The 23,282-nt window shown below is 44.0% G+C and overlaps 1 protein-coding gene across 10 annotated transcripts in view; it reads left to right on the plus strand.

The window, feature by feature from the left end:
• PRICKLE2 (prickle planar cell polarity protein 2) overlaps positions 1–23,282 on the plus strand; it is a 321,790-nt gene that overhangs the window by 203,882 nt on the left and 94,626 nt on the right. The window contains exon 1 of one of the 10 annotated variants that reach the window (XM_072785526.1): positions 592–2,235. The exons of 8 other annotated variants lie outside the window; for them this stretch is intronic. The gene's annotated coding sequence lies outside the window, so the exon portion shown is untranslated. Of the gene's footprint in view, positions 1–591; positions 2,236–23,282 lie in introns of those variants that run through there. One more of the 10 variants, XM_072785524.1, reaches the window with a different exon arrangement.

A 23,282-nucleotide genomic window follows, 5' to 3' on the forward strand; every position in this document is an offset into this window, starting at 1 on the left:
GGGAGTGTGGGCAAGGAGCCGTGCTGACTGCTTTGTCCTGAGGGACACTTCTGTGCATGATGGAATATACCTCTCTCCCTGCTCCCCCAGCCCCTCCCTCAGCCTCTACCTAAGGAACCCACAACACTTCCTTATCACAGGGGGCCAGAATATTGGCTTGTACTTGCCTCTCTCCTAGCCCAGAATACTGCATAGACAACACTGAAAGAACACTTGATTTTATTTTTTTTTATTTTTTTTTAAGATTTTATTTATTTATTCGTGAGAAACAGAGAGAGAGAGAGAGAGAGAAAGGCAGAGACATAGGCAGAGGGAGAAGCAGGCTCCATGCAGGGAGCCTGATGTGGGACCCGATCCTGGGTCTCCAGAATCACGCCGCGGGCCAAAGGCGGCGCTAAACCGCTGAGCCACCGGGGCTGCCCAACACTTGATTTTAAACAATAAGAGGTGAACATGGAAATACTCAGAGGATGGAAACAATGACCATCCTAGTGGAAAGAAGGCCTTGGTGATTTTTTTTTTTCCTGACTTCATCCAAAGTGTCAGAAATCACTGTTATTTATGAAGTGTGACATTGTGTCAATCTTCACTATCGTTGCCTTCAACACTTAATCGCACTAGAACATGAGCTAGGAGAGATCAAACTGTATATCTATACCTAGTCCTTAGAACAGTGCACGGCACAGAGTAGATGCTCGCAGATATTCCTTGAATGAAGGGATGGGACAGATGAAAATATTGAAGACCCCAAGAGTTAAGTTACTAGTGCAGGGTCACATCACTTGCAGAAAATTGAAATCAGGATTCAAACCCAGGAGTCCCCAGCTCTGTGGCGTGCCTTCTTCATGATTGCTTGGCTAGGCCTGTGTTGTAGGAGTAAATGGGATATATTAGAGACCCAAAGGTGTCTAACAAAGCTGCAGTCTGAGATTCAGGAAATGTGGGTTCTATCCTATCCTTCCTGAAGTCCCAGTATGATTGTGGGGGAAAAAAAAAAAAAAAAAAAAACATGCTCTCTAAGGGTCCTCAAATGGCCCTGGACCGGTTTATGCTTTGTCATCTCTTATACTCAGGAGGAGCTAGGGTCAGGGCTTGGAGGGAGGGAATGACTAAGTCATCACCCAAGCACCTGAGGAAAGTAGTCTTGTGTTTTATTTCCAGCGTGCACAAAAATTCGAGGAGGATGACGTAGTCTCCAGCCAGCAAACACCCAGAAATAAAAGTTAAAGAGAGAAAAGAAAGTACAGGCATTCGAAGACTCCACACAGTTTTGGGGGAGGAAAGGAAAAAAAAAAAAAAAAAGAGCTTGGATTCCACTCCTGGGTTAGTGCAACATATAATCTAAAACAGGCGCTCAGGTTGAGAACTGTTCCCAGATCCGATCCCCAACACATAAGAGCACAGCCTTGAAAAAGAAAAAAGAAAAAAAGAAAAAAAAAAACCCAGGCATATATCTTTAAAGCCTCTGTTCTTACGTGTGATATTTTTATGCTCCTTCGGAGGTAGCAGAGCTGGGGCCTTTGCATCCCGCGAAGGCTTTCTTCCCCTCTCCCCGGCTTGGGGATTATTGATTTGGAAGGAGGCTAATTTCCATGTAAATAAAGCTCGGTGCTGGGCAGTGGGACGGGATGTCCAGATGCGGTGACTGACTAGCTGACGTCACGGCTTCATTAGCATGCGGAGGATGCGGGCACTGCAACAGCGGCTTCTCAGGCACCACCAGCCTCTCCGACGACAGTTAATATTATTTTTTTGGCCGAGCCGCACATTTCCTGGTTCGGTGTCTCGGGCTCTGCGACCTGCCGACGGGTCGCCCCGGGTCTGGCTCGGCATCAGTTGGTGACGCTGACTCTGGGGTCTGTGACTTCCTGCAGATTGACAAGCTGGGTTCTCAGGAAGGCAATCCGGAGCCAGAGGAAGGGCAGAAGTCACACTTTTTTTTTTTTTTTTTTCCTTGCTCGGTGGGTGCCCAGCAGGGTCTCCATCCAGCAGTGCTTGTTTTCCATGAGTGCACGCAGAGCAGCTCCGCCTTGAGCCTGCTTCTGGCTTGGGAAGGGTCTAGGTTTTGAGAAGGGTTTCCAGAAGAAGATGCTTTGGCTGCCTGCGGTCCTGCTTGCGTTCTTAGAAGCCGGACCTGGGGAGAAAGTGAACTGTGGCAACTGACAAGCTTAGAGGGTCTGGTGGAAGCTTCCCTCTCCACCCGGAAACTGGGCATTTTATCCTCCCCAGAGGTAGGTAAGAAATTTGTTCTAATTCACATATTAAACAACTGTATGTTTTCTAGGGAGGATGAGAAAGCTGGATGTAAATGCTTTGCATGAGGACAGGTTATCACAGCTCCGTTATCCTGGTCAAGTGACGTTTTTAGTGGTCCTCTGGCACCTTTTACCATTTCTCTACTGATTAGAAAGCTCACTCGCAAAGTGACATGTCACAGCTGTAGGGAGTCTTGAAGAAACGCTTCAGTCTCAGTGCTTTAGAAGCAGCAGTTCTGTAAAAGAAGTGCAGCTATCTTTAAAAAATAATGATAAAGGGGAGAGGGTTTAAAAACCAAACACCTGGTAATGTTCATGCACAGTAGTCATTTCCGCTCAGGATGTCAGAAACCATTAGAGGGTCTGGGGAATGAGGACTTCGCTGAGACTTCCAGGTAAAGAAATGGTGCTCGAATAATTTAGGTTTAATTTTAGCCAGTGCTTTCATATTAGCAATGGTGACAGAGCTCCCGAATGTGACTGCACTACCAGGCTGAAACACATGACTCAGTGTGTTCTCTACATTGGGCTTTTAGGCAAGGTCTCCTAGTTAGTGCTCCTCACTCTTGGTTTCCCAAAAACCAATCATAGCACTGCTAATCTGCCATGGAGGTCTTGAGATGAAATCCAGATCTTTAATCCCATTATTCTTTGTTGTGTGGTCTTAGAATATGCTGGGGTCCAACAGGACTCTTATGAACCATAAATAAGCCGGGCTGGGCCAAATCACACCAGGGTAAGTGATCTGTACCAGATGCGATGCCATCCCCCGATCCAAGCATGGCTCTTGTATAATTTAGGCACATATATTATTTCCCTAGTGAGAGAGTTCTGCTTCCAGGCAATGCATCCATGACCACAGTCAGGGGAGGGCTCCAGTGTGCCGTGAATATATCGGCACCAACTGCCATGTACCAGAGCTGCAGCTTAGCTTGCAAGGCTGCAATTTGTTTTGCTTGAACATCTCTTCCCAGAGACTGTTTTAAACCATCTCAGTGAGACTTAAACTAAACGAAGCAGCCTGGCCTCCTAGCTGGAGGCCGAATTGGCAGCTCTAATCCTGCTCCCCAGAAGGTTTATTGGCTGCTGATGGCTTTCACAGATGGGTCAGGATGAGTATCCCCCTGGGCTCCAGAGTAAGTCACAACTTTGACAGAATTACCATATTTTGGAAATTTGGATTTTAATGGCTCCTTGAGTGCTTGTAAAGATTTTGCCTTTCCATCAGATGCTCTTTCCCCTCGGAAATTCTTTTTTTAAATTAAAACATGTTGGCCCCACTGGGCATTTCAGCCTATAAATAGTCACGGGGCAGCCAGAAATAATAAAATAGCGTTGTTTGGAATGGCAGGTTTGTAAAGGTTCCCCATGCAATGTAGGGAAATAAATAGAAATGTAGGAAAGAAGATGCATTTATGGAAGCCTAAAGAATGAGAAGAAAACTTAGAGGTTAGGCACTATGGGATGATGGTGACTGAGGGCTCAGACTCTGGATTCAGACAGCACTGAAGACACAGCTAGCTAGTCCTCTCTGAGGACTGATACCTGTCTGGATGACGGGGAGAGCAGTAGAACCTACAGACAGTTTACTGGGTTTACAGATTTAATGAGATGACATGAGAGCATGTAGCACAGTGCTAGCCATGTGGCACATGCTCAGCAAATGTTAGCTGTTGTTATTGCTGTCACTGTTTTCTTTTTGTAACTATTATTATAAACATTGCTATTTATAATACATTTCATTTGTCCGCAAAGAGGTGTTACTGGCAGAAAGGGTGCCATTTGCAGTGACTGTACTGTCCACATCCCTTCCCACTCGAGGAAACTTTCCACCCTATTGATCGAGTTGACAGAGTAAAGTGTATCATCCAGGGCTCCTGTGTTTTGTAGAACTCAGAGTGACCGGATGGTGTAATGAAAATCATTTAGCACTAGCTGGGGCTCAGGCATGCTGAAAGAAGGTCTCCTGTTTTGGCAGCTGACGAGTCACATGCAGAAAGCTGTGGGATCCAAATTGGAATTGACGCATTTCTGGATTTCTGTTCACATTTCTCTTCGGTTCCAACTTTGCAGGGGAGAGGCAGTTGGCATTTTTCTTCTCCATCCAGAGAGGCCTTTGGATGTGGGCTTCACCTGCTGGTTGGGTCCTTCGAAGTTCCAGGGCTGAATATATACCACCGTATGGGTGACTTCAGTGTGGAGGTGTGCTGTCAAGAAGGGGCTAGGCCTCCCTGCGCCCGTTTGGTCTCCACTGACACAATAGGTCTTTTTCAGACTTGGATGCATACTCCTCGTACCACTGCATGTACTTGAGTCACATAGTTTGACAGCTCTTTCTTCCTTTCTTCTCAACATCTTTCTTTTAAATTTAGGTGAAGCGGAGCTCCGATGTAGGGGTTCAAAAGACCAATGAAAAGTGACCAAAGGAGCCCAAGGGGTCTTGCAGAAAATTTTTTCTCAGAAGACTCAGAATGGAGAGTTGGTCATTCTCGGTTTCTGTTGATTTTTAGTAAAGTTGTGCTTTGCTTAGAGAATTGTATTTATACCTTGATAATGGCCCACCTCCATTATCTCCTGCTGGAGCATGTGATCTTGAGAGAGTTGCCTAACATCTCTGAACTTTGGTTTCATTCTGGGAAAATTGGAAATCTGTTCCCCTGGGCACACAGCATGGCCGTGAAATGGAGGCTGTGATGTCCTTGGCCACTAGGTGTTGGACTTTCTTTCTGGTTCCAGTAGTTTTCGTATTTCCCATTTAGTCCCAACCTATGAACAACAGGAGGTAGTAGCTTCAATGCCCATTTGATGGAAGAAATGGAAGGCCACAGAGGGAAAGCACTTACCTTAAGCGACACACTGTTGATGAAGCTTGGTTCCTGGCAAAATGTTGCTTCCACTACCCATCGATTCCAAAGGCTCAGAGTTGGAGCAGAGCTTTTAACCACCCCATGGCACTGCCAGCCATTAGCAGCAATGTGTCTCTTGAGAAGCCTCAAGACATGGTCCTCTCTCATCTCTGTTGTTTTCAAACACACTCCAGTGAAAATGTCCTGTCCCTCAGTCAGAACTGTGGCTGTCATTTGGCCGAGGACTTTTCTTTTGTGTCTCAAGGCCCATGAAAAGCATTCTGTCTCCCGTCTCCCCGCTGAGTGTTGTACTCAAAAATCAGGTGACTGCTGGTGACCCGTGAACTGTCACAAACTAAGAAGCTTTGGGGTTAGGCAGTGGGACACTCTGTTTCCCTCATTCATGTTCATGACTGCCACTTGCCACTTTGCTCCTGTCCCAACCTGTAAAGATTTGTAATGAAACATTCTTGATTTTAATACCTTGCCCGCACGCACATGCGGACCCACGTTTGAATGATGCAGGAAAGAAACTGTTGGATAAGATCACGCTGGGTTCCCAGCCATGTAAGTCCTCCAGAATCTCACTGGGGACTTGGCCAGTTGAGTTTGGAGACTTGGTTTTCTTTTTTCTTTGGCCTGTTGTTTGAGCAGCTCTTTGTTTGGAGTCTGAAGGCCTGAGGCTTGCTCGTTTTTGTTATTTCCCTGGGGAAGAGGCCAAGGGAGAGAGAAGCAAGGAAAGAGAAAGGAGGGGGTGGGGGAACTAGTTGGAGGAGTTAGGAGGAGGGGAGGAGGGAAGCCAGAATGCAGAAGCAGCTGGGAGTGTATCAGAGCAATCTCCAATCCACCATGAAAGTGTAAAGCTGAAGGTTCCCTGTGGGTGAGGTTGCAACTCAAAGACAGGAGCCTCTGTTCTCCTTCAGCTAGAAATTCCTCTCCCCATCTGTCCTACAGAATTCTTAGTGCAGCCATTTTAAATCCTCAAACCCTACTGGTGGCTGAACACAGTGTGTGTTTCCCACCAGAGCACCATGGACCATTTCGAAATATGCATTGAAAAGAGCATGTTTTTAAGCACAATATGAACCTGCCTTTCCTTGGTGCATATAGATGGTAAACTTCCAGTACATATTTGGCCACAAAGTCTGTAAAAATCAAGTTGGTGGAACGAAAGACTCAAATTTTCTGAGCACTGACACAGAAGAAGAGATACGACACTCGAAGGGACACAGAATCTGGAAGCATCACTGGTTGGAAGTAGGGGCCCAGGGAATTCAGAGCTGGCGTCGTATGGGCAAGTGTTACCCAAATCATACTCCCTCAGAACAGCAGAGTGAACCCAGAGGAGGAAGGAAGAATGATGATTTCCGGTATCCCCCTTCTTCCTGGTCCTAGCATTTGAGCTGCCGTATGTAAACCATCCTGAGGCTCTGAAGGGATCACAGGTATCATTTAGTCCTTGGAATATGGCACAGAGTTGAAACCCAGGTTGGTACCTTTGACAGTCTGGTACTCTGCATGCCTCATGATAAATGGCTGACTTGAGTTGCCTTCATTCCTCTCACATAGGGAGTGTCACTGGCCTCAGAGCCTCCACCCCTCCCGGACTCCTTAAAATCAAAACTTATACATGTTATCCAGCCCCATCCAGGGTTAAAAGTAACTAGGACAAAAATTCTTAGCATTGCATTTCAACTGGGCAAGATGCCATTTTTCCAGCTCTTTTCTTGGCATCCATTCGTCAGTTGTGAGTCCTCAGAGATGCTTGTTCAAGAAAGTTCCAGAGCTCAGCTGAGAAACAGCCATACTTTCTGTGCTCACAGGGTCAGATAGGTTTTCAGAGTAGCTGTTAGCATACATGCAAGTATGTTTTGGGTGTCTGTGTATCTATTTATAGTTTTTGTGTTAGTGTTTGTATGTATAGAAAAAGTGATAACTATCACAGATGGCATACCTACTGTGTGTTTTACATACCTTGCCTTATTAGTTCTTGCAGCAATTACTGTAGCTACGTATTACTAGCTTTATTTCATAGTAAAGAAACCAAGACTGCTAGAAGTTAAGTGACTTGCCCAAGGTTACATGGATGGTAAAGAGTGAAACTGGGATTCAACCTAGGATAATCATCATCCAAAGCCTGAGGGGTGTCCCCCATTCTGGGCCTCTGTACACTCTTTACCATAACATCCACTATAAATGTTTTTCTTTACCTTCTAGATCATTTCTGTGGATCTCTTATTTGAGAAACATCTCATTATTCATCCCTTAAATTAAAATCCTTTCAGCTAATCTTTTTGGTAAGATTAGAAGAAATATTAAAGAGAATTTGTCAGGCCTGAAACAGAATACAGTGGCATCTTCAATTCTGGTTTCGAATGTGGCTCTTAGAATATAAGAGAGGTTGGTTGGAGAGTCAGTTAAGACACATTGAGGTGAGGAGTAAAAGCTAAAGGCCGGTGGAAGCAGCCCTTGGTTGGACAAGAGGCATCATGGGAAGTTCTGCTGTTCTAAAACTGTAGGCAAACGTAGGCTAACAACCCAGTTGGAATGTGGGTGGGGGCAAGGGGGGGACCACACTTGTTAGCTTTTAATGCCTAGTTGTATATACATCATGTTCTAACTAGAATGTATGTATTTTCCTTTCTGAACTTCTGTTCTTTCATCCTGAAAATGAAGGTCTTGGAGGTACTGGGTGGCTCATTTGGTTAAGCATCTGCCTTTGGCTCAGGTCTTGATTCCAGGATTCTGGGATTGAGCCCTGCATTGGGCTCCCTGCTCAGTGGGGAGCCTGCTTCTCCCTCTCACCTTGCTCCTTCCCCCCCATTCATTTGTGCGTGTGTTCTCGTTCTCTCTCTCTCTCTCTCTCTCTCTCCCCTCCTCCTCCTCTCCCCCTCACTCACTCTCTCTCAAATAAATAAAATCTTTTTTAAAAAAATCAAATAAAATGAAGATCCTGAATCAAATAATCTATAAGTTCTCTTTCAGCACTGACCTTGATGAGTGTGAACTTTGAGAATGAGCTCAGCCTTGTCAGTGGATACATGTGATTTGCAGCATCGGCTGCTCTGGCGCAGAGAACTAAAAGGTCAGGTTTTATATCAGGACCTGACCCCTCTGTGTTGTGACTATGTGCTGCAAGATGAGAAGCAGTAGCTCTCCAGAGAATGACTCGGCGCTTCCTGGAGAAACATCTGACCTTTGGATGTCTCACACTAGTGAAGAGGGGGTGCATGTATCTCACCCGCCCTGGCGCTGCTCATTCACTCTTAGAAGCCCTCTGGGGCTGTTGCATATGCAAGCATCCTGCAGAGTGCAGAGAGAAAGGCTGCTCCAGTTGAATGTGTATACACCTTGGGGTGCTGCTAAAATTCAGACTCAGCATTTTGAACATGCTCCCTGGTGGATGCCAATGCTGTTCTTTCTTAGCCACCTTTCTACTAGGCATAGAGGAAAGAAAATTTAACTAAATTCAGACATCCTAGGTTCTAATCCCAATGATATCATTCCTTATCTGAGCAAACCTCAAAGAAATCACTTAGCTCTTATAGAGTTTCTCCTACAGAGTTATAAAAATAATTAATAACTAGTGTTTAATGATGGCATATTCATGTGCCAGGCATTGTGCTCACTCTGGTGTGTGCTGTATCTTATTTCATACTCATGATAACCTTATGAGGTACAGTCTGTTATCATCTGTATTCTACAGAAGCTAGGCACAAAGAGGTTAAATAACTTGCCCAAGGTCCACAACTAATAAATGGGTAAGCTGGGATTTGAGTTTCTACCATCTGACTCTAGAGCCTTCACAACTTGTAGAGATGGGGCACCTGGGTGGTGCCTGGCGATGATAGATGGGAAAGATCTAGGGACTTACTTGTATGTATGTGTGTGTTACATAAACATACCACAGAAATAAATAAGTTCATTAGGTGAATGTACTATAGAAATGAAGGTATTTATTTCTATGGTACGTTCACCTAAATATTTAGAACACCCGAAATTATAAGCAGTGGATGAGGTGTTTTCCAGATGTAGTTGTATTTGTCTTAAGTAAAACGTATTCCAATTTATATAAAGTCAGATGCTCTGTGAAGTTTTGAAGAGCACAGGTGTTTGCCGTGGCATCTCCGTAGTTCAGCTAGCCCTCCAAAAAAGGTGTTACCTCAGAGGAATGGAGGTTCTGGCTAACTGAGGTTTTCGTTGTTTGGAGTTAAATCCAAGTTAGTTTCCTATCTTATTTTTGCCAATTTGGAAAATATATCCAATCGCTTTTCTGCCTTGGTAGAAAGAGCAGGGTTATCTAACTGCATACCCATTTAGGACATGGCAGCCATGTGAATTATTATCCTGAACGTGAATTCCCAGTGAATTTGTCCTTCAAGTGGAAGGCATAAGAGGTTGATTGCAAACATCCTCTGAATTTGATATCTGTCACCTTGCTGGACACCAGGCTGTGATCTGGTAAGACAAGCAGCTATCTGCTTTCTTCCCCCACTGCTCCTTGTTATTCTCCAAAAGCTTCTATCTGACTGGTAGAGGCAGTCTTCTTCAGGTGGGAAAATTATTCTTATGTGAATGTGTACCCATGTATGAACTCCATTCTTAGAAGCCTCATGACTGTAGTTAGTGTGGCGCTTAGCTAGCACCTGCATCACCAGGCCCCAGTCTCCCTTGTCTGTTGCAGACCTCACTGATGAAAGCCTACAATCTTTTCATCACACCCCAACAGAATCTTGGAATCTTTCTCAACACAGCACACCAGGCAGCCTGTACCCATCAGTTGCAGTTGGCTCAAGAAATTTAACCTACATGCAATGTCTACCCTTAAAAACTCCCTGAAAGCTGATACTCTTTTCAATGTGGTAAATATGTATTTAACACCTAATTGCTTAGACGTGTGAAAAAGAAATTATGTTTTCCACTTGCTCCACATTTTGTTCTTCCCTCCCCAAAGTGGACAACCTGCAGGCCTATTGGAAGTTTTGAGTTAGTTGAATTTTTAGTAAACTGAAGTTTTAATAGAGTTTTTCTTCTTTTTCTGGGTTATGCATCCTGTTGTTCTGATTAATTTGGTGAACATTGTTAAGATTCCTGCCACTTTTCATCACTGGTGAATGTAGTCTTCATCCAGCTTTCCTGCTACGATGCTCCCGGAGGAATACCCACTTTACAATGACCTGCTTTCGGTAGACATCCACTGGGTGATTCAGCCATTGGGTAGGTGGCCACTGCATAGGGAATGGCTGCTTTTGGCCCAACAACCACACAGCGCTTGGCTAAAGCCCTCCCCTGACCGTTTATCTAGCAAAATTCAGGAGTTGGTTTAAATGACTGCTTACATTTACTCCTTGCATTTGAGTTCATCATGTCAGAAGTCACCTGGGAAGCCTGTCTAGACTGGATGCTTGCCACCAGCCAGAACAGTGAATGAACACCCTGCCCCACCCCATCTCTCACGCTTTCTGTCCAGTTAGGACATTCTGACACACCTGCCTCATTATGAAGTGATGTGGAAATGCAAAGCAAAGGCTTCACATATTCCTCCCAACCCTGTGAGCTCAGGTTCCTGCTAGAATGCCTTCTGAAAGGTGAGTGGGTGAAAAGTAATCTAGGCACACGACTCCACTGATCAGACTGGCATAAACCTGCCTTCCCCTCCTAGTGTCAGTTCAGCTGCCTGACCCGCTTCCTGGACACCATGGTGGTTTGCCTTCACCGCACTTAAAGATTGATTTGAATTCCATACCACTGAGTTGCTAAGGTTCAGCTTCCTTAGTGGTAACTATGATATCATTTGCTATTTTGAATTTTTAAAAGAGAGTGAGAAATAGAGCATCTGCAAAATGCAAGGCACTGTTTCTGGCCCTACAGGGAATGGCAGAGAAGGCCTATTACAACTGGTTCTTGAAACCAGGTGTTTTTAACTTGGAATCCAGGAGCACCAAAGGACCAGCAAAGATTGCTGAACTTTTTGAAATTAAATGCAATCTCTGTTTCTGTGAATGTGTATATGTAAGGGTTATTTTGGTAGAAGGATGTATTTTTGTTTTTAAAGGGAGAGGATCTGAGCCTTCATCAGATTCCTAAAGATGTAAAGTGACTCATAAGAAATGCTAAACTGACTGTTAGATTGTTGTAACCTTGTCCAGGAAAGTATCTAAAGGCAACTGTGACTGGGAAAACCTATCCACCTATTCTGTGAAAGGAAGCACACCACTTTGCTGTGTGGCTACCCGGGAGCTAATGTTAAGCTCCGTGGAACTAGAAGGGGAATTACCTGGATCTCTTTCATTTTACAGATGAGTAAATCAAGGTCTGCAGTTTCAGGTGCCAAGGCCATGGCAGTCTTTGTTTCTTATGTGTTTCAGAGACTTTGGGGTTTAAAAAAATTTTTTTTATTATTTATTTATTCATGAGAGACACTGAGGGAGTCAGAGTCAGAGACAGAGGCAGAGGGGGAAGCAGGCTCCTTGCGGGCAGCCTGATATGGGACTCAATCCCAGGACCCTGGTATCACAACCTGAGCCAAATGCAGACACTCAACTACTGAGCCACCCAGGTGCCCTTCAGAGACTTTTTTAGTATTCATTTAACACTCTAACGATGTTTTGAATATTTGCTTTGGGTTAGGTCAGGAGTTTTCCGTCTCTCACTATATTCAAGGCACTCTTTTAAAAACTTGACATTTCACAATACACTTAACAGAATAAAATTTCACCCTAGTTATGATTTGATTCTCACTCATCCTAAATGCTTTCTTCTCTGCCCATACTTTACTCTTTGCATACTTTCATTTAATCCAGGAAAAATGTAGGCTTTCTTTGGTATGGTTTTGATGATCTACTACCGATCGTGTTGATAGTAGACTCACACTCTACATTTCTGGCGTTATTGTAACTGTACATTTTTAATTAATGCAAAAAATAAGTATAAAGAAGATAAAATTATACACAACGATCACAAGGGTTTGGAGACTTCTGGTTGAGAACTGCCAAGCTAGATTCTGGGCTAGGCATGAAAGATTCAAAATTTTAAGGAACTATACCTATTGAATGCTTATTGTTCTAGATACAAGATAAGCTCCTTAACTTTGTAGACGTTACTAATTACAGTGGGAAAAACATAATGGACACATTGACAAGACAGTTTCTGAGCATGACAACTGTTAAGAAAAAACATCAAAGGATGATAAAACAGCGAGTGAATGAGAAGGGGAAGTTGGCTACTTTCTGGAGGGTCCTTGGTGAAGGTGACTGTGAGTGACATGAATGGTGAAGAGTAGGCTGGTCTGCTCCTAAAGAGCGCAGGGAAGGAAGGCTATTCCAGGCAGAGGAAGAGTTGCTACAAAGATCCTAAGAGAAGGATGGCCTTGGCAAGTTCATAGGAAAAACAAAAGGTCAATGAGGCTGAAGTACAGTAGACGATGTGCAGAGTGGGACAAAATGAAGTTGGAGAAAGAGGAAAAAGGGTAGATGACATTGGATCTTGTGAGCCAGGGTTAAAGAGAGTATACTTCATTCTGATTGCATTGGGAACGAGCAGTTTAAGTAGGAGAGTGGAGTGTTATCACCCTTGTTTTAAAAACAAACAGCTGGTGGACAATAGGTTCTAGAAGGGCAGGGTTGGAAGCAGGGAATTAGAATAGCAGGCTGTTACAATAGCCCAGGCAGAAGGTTGTGGTGAATTGGACTAGGAGAGTAAAGGCAGGAATAGTGTGAAGAGCCAATGAAGAAATGACCAACACTGATCCACACACCAAAGAAGTCCACTGTCTGGATGGTTGTTCATTGTAACAACTATGGCAAGAGTATGTGGGCATGGCTATTTCCAACATGCTTTGGGGGTGGGGGGAGGGTACGTCCAGGGGGCACACGTTCTTCAAGCATCACCTTGTCAAAATCTGAATACAATAAATTTTTAAGTGTTTTCCTGTAGACCATGTGAATTCAATTCATCGAGGGCTTCTTTCCAATAAAACATGAAACTAGGAAATGTCATTTTCTTTCCATGTGCTTCCCCCTGTCCTCTTGCCGCTGCAGAATGAGGAAACTAGTTGTGGCTCGGAACAAAACCACAAAAACCGTTCCATAGATCCAGCTTCCATAGAAGGGAAGTCAGCATCTTGCCTTTTTTTTTTTTTTTTTTTTTTTTGCCTAGCCCTCCTGTGGGAAACCCTGAGAAATTTGTTTTGTTTTGTTTTTTCCCTTGGACTTGACTGAAGCCAGGTCTCTCCTGAAAATCACGTCTTTCCCTATTGTGTCTGACTCGATCTGAATTGAGGGGGCTTTACTTCCAGCTTTGGGATTTGGGAAACACCCAATTTCTTGATGTTCTCGTTTCCCAAATCTGCTGGGGTTGTCTTGAGCCTTTGGCCTCATTCACTGAGGAACACGGATTTCTGGGAAGGTTTTGCCTCAAGCCCTTCAGCGCGGATATTAAAGGGCCCCTGTCAAGTTTTGAAGGGTGTGACCATTGCCAGAATCCCCACAAGCCAAGCCCCTGAGGGATGCTGTTGCCAGCTGGCCCACAGCCATACCAGAAATGGCTGGATTTCAGTGGTTCTCTGTGTATGGAGCTGGCTGAGTTCCCCTGGATGAAAGGCAGTCTAATATAAACTGAAAATGTTATTAATAAGCAGCCACTTAAGAATTTCCTATGACTTGCCAGTGATTTGGGGGCCTCTATGTGAACAAGGAGAAAAGCACAACTTGTTTTACATGGATTAGGGGACCGGTGCCGTCAGCCTGAAAGGGCATCAAAAAGGCATTCAGGTGTTGGGTGAAGGGCTCTGGAGTCCAACAGATCTCAGTTTGCATTCCCATTTTCATCACCTCCTGGCCGTGGGAGCTGGGGTAAGTTCCAGAAATGCTCTGAGCCTTGGTTTTCCCATCTGTAAAATGAGAATAATAATGGTAATTTCCATTGCATACTGTGCTTTGAGGATTGAAGAAGGAAATGTGGAAAGTGCTTAGCACAGAGCCTAGCATACAATCAGAAAATATTTTCTTAAAAAAAGAAAAGTCGGAGGGTGCCTGGGTGGCTCAATCAGTTGACCATCTGACTCTTGATTTCAGGTCAGGTCATGGTCTCACAGTCACGAGATTGAGCCCTGCATCGGGTTACATGTTCAGTGGGGAGTTTGCTAGAGATTCTCTCCCCGTCCCTGTCTCCCTCCCTCTCCATGTGCAAGCACATTCACGTTTCGTCTCTCTCTCTTTCACTCAAATAAATACATTTTAAAAAGAAAAGTTACAGGGATCCCTGGGTGGTGCAGCGGTTTGGCGCCTACCTTTGGCCCAGGGCGCGATCCTGGAGACCCGGGATCGAATCCCACATCGGGCTCCCGGTACATGGAGCCTGCTTCTCCCTCTGCCTGTGTCTCTCTCTCTCTCTCTCTCTCTCTCTCTCTCTCTCTGTGACTATCATAAATAAATACATTTAAAAAAAAAAAGAAAAGTTACAGAATCATACCCTAGAAATGGAGCCAACCTGACCTCACTTCCCCTGCTCATGGGAAAAAAAAAGAATTTGGGGTTCTAGACACTCCCAACCATGGCAATTGGTGTCTCTGAACTTCACTTTCTTTATCTCTAAAAGGGCAAAAATAGCCCTTGCTATTTTCATTAACATTGTAAGGATTCAAAAAAGTAATTCAAAGACTTACCTCAACTGAAACTGCATGGTAGGCTTTAAAGTGCTTGATTAGCCCCAGAAGTCAATAATTTAACATGTAACGTGTCTGCCAATTGTATTTTGGTAAGAAAAGAAGGTCATTTGTGTCACCCTGAAATACTAAAAGCATGCTAAAGATAAGTAATCCTTTGGTAAGGAAAATAATCAAGTTACCTTGCTCAGCGCAGCTCACTTTTAAGTATATAGTGGGTGTTTAATAAAGACTTATAGAAATAACTTGTTTGCTCCTCATCTGTTTTCCATTGATCTATCTTCTATCCCAAGTAGAATACATTAGTACGGTCTAGATTGAGTTCTAGAGAACAGGAACCATGACTACTTTTACTTGTTTGCTTTATTTTCCATCCTTCCACATACCATAGGGTGTGACATACCAGCAACATAGTCAGGTTTTGCTATGTGAAGCATGCTGTATATATATATATATATTTTTTTTTTTCACTGTCTGATCCTAGCAGCAAGCCAATAAAGTGGTGGAGTTAGGATTTGAACCCAAGTCAGCTTGACTCTAGAATCTAAGATCTTACTTAATCCACTGCACTATATACTGCCTTTAAGTACTTAGGCAATATTTAATGCCTTAGATCTTGTCTTCCTGAGATTAGCCATTTTCTTCTACAAGGGAAGTAGAGATAAAACAAGTAGTTCAGCAGATGGCATGGAAGAAGGCAAACAAAAAGATATTTTGTGGAATCTCCCAGGCTTTGCCATGAAGTTTGGAGGCAAATGTTAGAATTCTATTTGTAGTCACTTCCTCAGAAACTTCTCCTAAAGGACTTCTCTGGTAAGGAAGTGCTCTTGGAACTTGCTCTGCTAAATGACCAATGAAGCAAAACATACATGTCATAAAATCATAGTTTGGGGACAAAATGAAGTTGAAGAATTTTTCCCAGAAAAAACTGGGAAAACTGTTCTGTCTACCTTGGTTTATTCTTAACGGGGCAGTGGGTCTGAGAGGCAGCTAAGGAAATCAGAGCTTCTCTAGATACCCATAGCCTTTCTTGGGGATGCAGTGATGCAGGTAACAGTGTTGCCATGGAGACACCATCCGTGGCCAAGCTCTTCTCCTTTGAGGGTTCACTGTGTGTACTCATTATGATACTGAATTAGCTAGCTGTGTGTTTGGGTAGGCAGATTCCTTACTGGCCAGGGAACGCTTTTACAATGAAGTCAAAACTCCTTCAGATGGATTGTATGTATAATTCTCCAGCTGCCCTCTTGTCGCCATCTTTGACTCCTATCTGTATCTTGATGACACCTTGTTCTCTCCTAACTCCATGTCCTTTATTCACCTGTTGAGAGTATTTCTTCCTTCTCTTTTTGCTTAGTATCCTCCTACTTGGCAACCTTTAGGTCCAGCTTCCTCAAAGGAGCCCTCCCTGACTCCTTGATAACCAAGAACTCTCTGTAGCACAGTGCCTGGCACATGGTAGGTTTCCTGTTAATAACTCTTCTAATAGCAAAGGAAATGACTTTCTAGTTGGTTTATTTTAAGACATTATTTTGGGAAACTGCAGTATTACATGATTGTTTCAAGAATAGTGTAGTGAACTTCCATACATTCCTTTTTTTTTTTTTTTAAGATTTTATTTATTTATTTATTCATGAGAATATAGACAGAGAGAGAGAGAGGCAGAGACACAGGCAGAGGGAGAAGCAGGCTCCATGCAGGAAGCCTGACGTGGGACTCGATCCCGGGTCTCCAGGATCACACCGTGGGCTGAAGGCAGTGCTAAACCACTGAGCCACCTGGGCTGCCCAATTCCCTTTTTTTTTTTTTTTTAAGATTTCATTTATTCATGAGAGATACACAGAGAGAGACAGGCAGAGACATAGGTGGAGAGGGAAGCAGGCTCCCTGTGGGGGGCCTGATGTGGGGCTCAATCCCAGGACCCCAAGATCACAACTTGAGCCAAAGGTGGACGCTCAACCACTGAGCCACCCACATGCCCCGAACTTCCATACGTTCTTCTAGATTTCTCTGTTGTTAACATTTTGCCACATTTGCTACATGTTGTATCTCTCTCTCTCTCTCCCTACACATGCATACATATATTAATATTCTAGCTTAACCATGTGAAAATAAATGACAAACATCATCCTTTACCTGATCCTATTTCAGCATCTACCTCCTCAAAACAAGGACATTCTCCTCTGTATCCCCGCAAACAACCCTTCACTTTGGTATGTGTGGTTTAGCTCTTTGTGACTATATCTTTGTGTCCTAGTCAGAAAGGGACTCTTGTTTTTTTTGTTTGCTTTTTGTTTTTTGTTTTGTTTTAATCCCTCACAATAACCCCTGGGATGTATAGTACATACATGTTCAGTGAATTATTGTATAATAAATGAAGCTGCCTGCAGCAAACATTTTTGGTATTCTCATCTTCCCCTTGGCACTCACCAGCCCAGTTTACTGTGACCCATGGTTCCTGCTGTAGTAGGAACTGCAGACTCCCTGTCTTGCCTGCGGGTAAGCGACAGGACCCCAGGAATAGTCCTCACCCAGTTGGTAATTGATGGGTGACCACCTCTGCCTCTTTGACTCTCCAGTGACACATTTCTGAGGAGTGTTTCAAGCTATCTTCCATAGCTCCTCAACTGAAATGGGTCACCATGGTCCAAAGCTTCAGCCTGCACATTACCTCACCTTATGTTGGCATCCTTCCCTTTGCCAAGTCCCTTTTCAATTTCCCTGTCAGGACTGTTTGGAGACCATCTCCCACAATTCTTTACACTCAGATACCTCCTGAGGATCTGATTCTGGGGAAAGCCAATCTAAGGCATTGTCCCTCAGTTACTGAGACATCATACCCCTAAATCAAAGTATGGTAAGAGAGGTTCAAAAAAGTCTTTCTTAGAGAGGTCATCCAGGAGGCTTATTTTTCAAAGGGGGTATGTTTCAACTGCTCAGAAATTACAAGGTGAATTCAGAATAGGAGCCATATATATTTGCTCATGGAAATATGAAATGACATATTACGAGAGGAAACCACTGCCACTGAAAATTATCCACTACCAACTTTGGCAGCGCCTGGGAGAGAGAAGCTCCTCTTGATGCAGATGGCCAGAGCCACTGGAGCCCAGGCAGAGGGCAGGGAGTTGGATGGAGCCAGGCAGCATGGTCTTGGCTCTCAGCACACACCAGCCTCCTACCCAGCTGGCCCTGTCACGGTCTCACCCTTTAGCTTCTGTGTTTATTCGGAAACCATTTTTCCTTTCTCACAGAGATAGGAATCTTGCTTCTAGACATGGCCAGTGTCAAGGTTCATGCCTGGGCCCCTCATTCAGACTGAGTGCTTGCCAAAAAGAGGGGAAAACAAAGTATTGTGGCTGGGAAGAGGGAGTGAAGGAGCCAGCCAGACTGCAAATAACAGGATACACTGGTATCTGGGTATCAAGAACAAGGAACATAGGAATTTCAAGAAGGGGATGAAAAAGAACAGAGGAGCTGACAGCACCCACTCAGATGGTGCTATCCCCTGAATTTCACATTTTATGCTTGGGTTTTGAGACAGGCAGTGGCTCATACATTCTGTTCACTGTCGTGGAGGCAGATAGTAATGGGGGAGGGAAGCCTCAGACCACCTCCTGAGAGTGCTTCATGCCACACTCTTCCCCACCTCAGGGCCTTTGTGCTTGCTTTCCTCTGCCTGGAGATCTCGCCGCCTGGGTTCTCTCAGAGAACTGAGAATATCATATTCAATATTCTGATCACAGCTCAGATGCCACTGGAGCGGGAAGACCTATCCTGACCCATCCTCAGTCCCTCTCTTCTTCACCTTCCTATTTATTTCCATCATTGCATTTACCAAAATCTGCAAATGGAAGGTTTCCCTATTTGTCTACCTGCCTATTGTCTATCGTCCCCACTGGAGTCAAAGCTCCATGAGGTTAAAGCTGTTGTATGTCTTTATCACTGCTCTGTGCCCAACATCTTAATACTGTACCTGTGTCCTATAGATGCTCATTCACTGTCATCTGCTTGGGTGGTGGGCAGGTTGGATGGATGGATGGATATGGATATGGATGAATGGACCAATGGATAGTAGGACAGAAGGACACATGGAAAAAAAGGAAGGAAGATTTGGCCACTCCATTTACAACAAGATGGTAGAAAGATCCCTCATCTTAGAATCAGATGACATAAGTGCTAATCTGTACAATTTTGGTGAAGTCATAGATGAGTTTACAGCCTTAATTTTTGTGTCTGCGTAGTAGATTCAAATGCTAACTCAACAGAACTGAGAATGAATAAAGGAACTATGTGAAGATCACACAAATATCATACATCCTCCATAAATGTGGGAAATGACACAAGTAGTAGAAATGTAGCCACCGTGTTCACCCTTACCTGGTGTCCTCCGGTCAGAAAGCACATGTTGGAGTGGAGAGGAAGGAGCCCAAGCCCTGGAGCTGTCATGTTAAGCCCTTGCTCCTTTGGGGGCAGTTTCACCAACTGAACATCCTCACTTCATTACAGGCCAGCCTCCACTCATGTATCTCTTCTTGCCTGCCTCCCTTTCTGCCATTCTGATCCTTCACATGTGTTTTGTGAACGATGTAAAAGGTGGGAGCAGAAGCCTCATGTGTAGGTTCTATAATCATGTGACCTGTGCAGTTTCAGAGGGAAGCAGCTGATGTTCCTGTGAGAGCTCAAATTTGATAGCTTTTTTTGCCTTATTCACGACAGGATTATCTCAGCCCTATTTTAGGCAGGCAGACCCCACTTCCATTTCTTACCAGCTTACTAGAAACACAGCATGGTGATGACTTTTCTGCTAATAGCATCCACTGTCTTTTCATTTGTTGACCTCCGGGAAGCCTGCAGTCCAGTAAAAACTCTTTCACCCCACACATTTATGTACCTCCTAGGAACACCCAGGGGAGGTATCCCCACAGGACAGTGAACCAGAGCAACATTCACCTCATTTTAGGCTGGCACTTTGCATGCACGTGAAAAGTTGATGCTCTCATTAGAAACTTAAGGAGACTGGGTGACAGAGCAGACTGCGAAAATAAGGCTCCTGCCTAGCTCTTCCTGAGTCCATCTTGCCCAGGGTGGATCCTCCAGGTGGTTTGAAGCGATGGAAGTTTCCACAGCATTGAGAGTATGTGACTGATGTACAAAGACCCAATTCTCAGCCAAGGCTTAGTGGTTTTAAATTATCCATGCCCCATCTCTCCCCACTTGCACAGAAAATTGAAAGTCGATAGCTGTTGAAATCTGGTTTTCAGATGTTTTTTATCTGACGGACCTAACTTAACTCTGTGATACCCGTAAATATATATGTGGGCCCCACATTGCCAGCATCTTCCCTGCTACGTAAGTCCTCTAATCCTGTTACAGGGCACTGGATCAGAACAAACCCACTTATCTGGATTGAATAATGCTCTTCTATTTGCTGAGAGTGTTGTGTGTACGTGTGTGGGTGTTCTGGCTCACGCTTTGTCATTCCAGGCCAGTCTTGTCTCTTGGTACTTGCTAATGGCGAGCACATAGAATGAAATCTGGTCTCCAGTTTCTTAACATGAAGGAAAAAGAGGACCAGCAGCTGTTTCTGTTTAACAGTGATTATCCCTGGGATTGTGGGTGTTTTGAAATATTTCTTCTCTTGCTTATCTGCAATTCCTGATTCTTTCCTACATTAACTGTGTGCTACTTTTTTTTTTTTTTTTTTTAAGGATAAGGAATCAGTAAAAGGTTTCCCCCTTTTCCTCTTAGTAAGAATAAAAGAAGTTATTTTTTTGCCTTCAGTGAGCTGGAGTCATGGAAGAATTTAAATACCCAGGACACATCCGTTACATAGCTTTTTGCTATTTGGGTTATTTTATCCCTTTTGTCTTTAACAAAAGTGTTTTTTCCCACACCTGATCTCGGCAGCCTGAGGCGCTGCCATGTTGCCACATTCCCATGTGTCCAGTGTTGCACGTTCCTCATGAGTCACTTAGTATGTGATGCTGCTGAGTTGCCCTTTAAGCAGTCTACCCTTTGACCTTTGCATAAAAGTGGCCTGAACCTGATCTGGCTATGGACTTGGGACAGAGAAGCCCATAATACAGGGAAGGTGGAAGGCTGGAAGGACAGATGGCAGGGCTGGCAGCGAGACACCCCTCTGGTGGCTGATGTGGTACTGCCTCTCTCTAGCACTTTGTTACATCCATGCTCTGATCAGTACCCAGCTGAGTGACAGTTGGGCTTAGTGACCTCAGAGTCTAAGACACAGTGGTCAGGAGGGATCACCGTAGGTTCCCTGTAACAGTTTTAAAAATGTGTGCTGCCCAGAGTTCCTGAGTCCATCCGGTGTGTTGGTGGAACACACGTTTCCAGACCATTCCCTGACTCTGGTGTTCCTTCTAACTGAAATGCCAGCAACAGAAGAGTGTCCTCTAACTGTGCATCGGAGATGCTGGTAGAAATGCACTTCCTGGGCCTGGTCTCAGATCAATCAAATCTGAGTCTCCAGTTTATCCCAGGCCTCCCCAAGCACCTCCATGTAATGTCTTGGCAACCGGATATGTAATTTCCCATGATTAGAATCAGTATTTATACGCAGAGTTTCATGATTAGGAATTGTTTGTCTTTTAAAAGCCATTGACAGTCTCTCTTTTTTTGGTCTTTCTATCATCTATCAGAATATTGAGCATCTAATTCATATTTTGCTAAGTGCTAGGAATGACCTTGAGCTGTCAAGGGAAGTATGCTTGTTTCCAAACTTACATTCTTGAAATCTTAAGGCCATGAAAATGCCTGGAGTTTGAAAGCAGGTTGAGCTTGAGAGGGGTTAGGCCTCCTCCCCTTACATCAATCTGGGCAGCTGTTTTATATATCGAGTTTTCACATAGGGGTTCTTTTGCAAAAAATGTTTTCCTCTCATTAAAAAAGGAAGGGGGGGGGTGAAAGAGAGAAAGCCATTTTTTTTGAAAAAGGACTTAATGATGTTTGCAATGCCATCTGAATCTAGAATCCTGCAGTTGAGGAAACGAACTTGTCAGAATCACATTATAAAGGAGGATCCCTTTTTCCCTTCATCCTATCACTTCTCATACAAAACAAGACATTTGGGTTCTGAGATCAGTGTTGTAAATAATGTGTCAACATTTCCAAGATGAGTCCCTTCCACATACACACACAGGCACCCAGCCTATTTATAATGAATCCTTTCACAGCACTGTAGGTAAATTAATTAGCATAAATTAGTTATTCTCCAAATGGTGTGGCCCTGGGCCCAGATGACCAGAATACTGTGAGATGGTTAGAAAAGAGAGCCTCTGCTGCCCACCAGTCTTGTGTGTTCCATGGAAGAGCAGATTGAGGCCTCTGGATGTGGAAGCAAATACATTAATAGCTTTTGGATTAGGAGGGTTGCAAGGGTGGTTGCCGGGCAGAGGGAGGGAAGGAAGGGGAATGAGGGATCACTGCTCGGAATCCTGCCTTCTTCCTTGGAAACCTGTCATTCACAAACCCAATTATGTGCAGGTAGCATGTCAACTCTGACAGAATGAAACCAATGCACACTTTATATGGCCTTTTTTTTTTTTTTTAATGAAATCCTGCTATACTAGCAGGTTCTATTTTCATAAATGTCTTTTTTTTTTTAAGCCAAATCATAGATTTCCTCCACACACCCCTGAAGAGCTTTAATCAGTGTGTTGGAAGACAGAGCCATTGGGTGTTGCTATGTACATTTTACCAAGAGGGGGAGAGAGACATGAGGATCAAGAGAAATCCTTATGGCCTATCTCTGACCCTCTGCTCCTTTCTGAGCATCTGGGCCTTGGGTTCCCCATTTGTAAACAGGGGTTATTAGATTAGTCTTTCCAAAGGCTGTCATGGACTCACTCAAAGATTGAAAATTCTCTGCAAATAAAAATGCCTTTCCACGGGAGTGCCTGTTAATTATCAATGAGAAGTAGAAGGCAAGCAGCTAGCAGGGAAAACACATGAGGTCCTCATGGTTTTGATTTAACATTTTGTTTTCTTTTTTCCTTTTTCTTTCTCTTTGATTTTGATATTTCTGAATGTGTTTGTTGTTCAAGGGCAAAAGGGTATTCTGTGGTTGGGGTCAAGTGCACCTTCTGCAGTTAATTGTTGGGGTTTGGGGTCACGTAAATCCTATTTTGAGTCTCTGTTCCGCTCACCATTTCGGGTTTACTTTGAACATGTTGCTTGATCCCTCTGGGCCTTTGCTTTCTTCTCTGGAAAGTGGGGATAATATTTTCTTTCTTGGAGGACTGGTGTACAAATCTGAACTCATGAGTGTAAGGTATGCGTAAGCCCAGTGCTGTGTGTTCTGCCCATGTATGCACCCTCGCAATTCAGATCACCCTCATCCTGATTCACCTTTCTTGTATTCCTGAGCACTTAGCATCTTTAATGTGCTATTTGACCAAATTATTCATTATGTGGATTGCTCAGGTCCCAGGAGGGCAGAGATCATTGTTTTGGTTAGGTATCCCAGGTACAAGAGCAGTGCGTGCCTGGAACATG

This window comes from Canis lupus, chromosome 19, assembly GCF_048164855.1.
Source record: "Canis lupus baileyi chromosome 19, mCanLup2.hap1, whole genome shotgun sequence".
In the NCBI taxonomy this organism is placed as follows: Eukaryota; Metazoa; Chordata; class Mammalia; order Carnivora; family Canidae; genus Canis; species Canis lupus.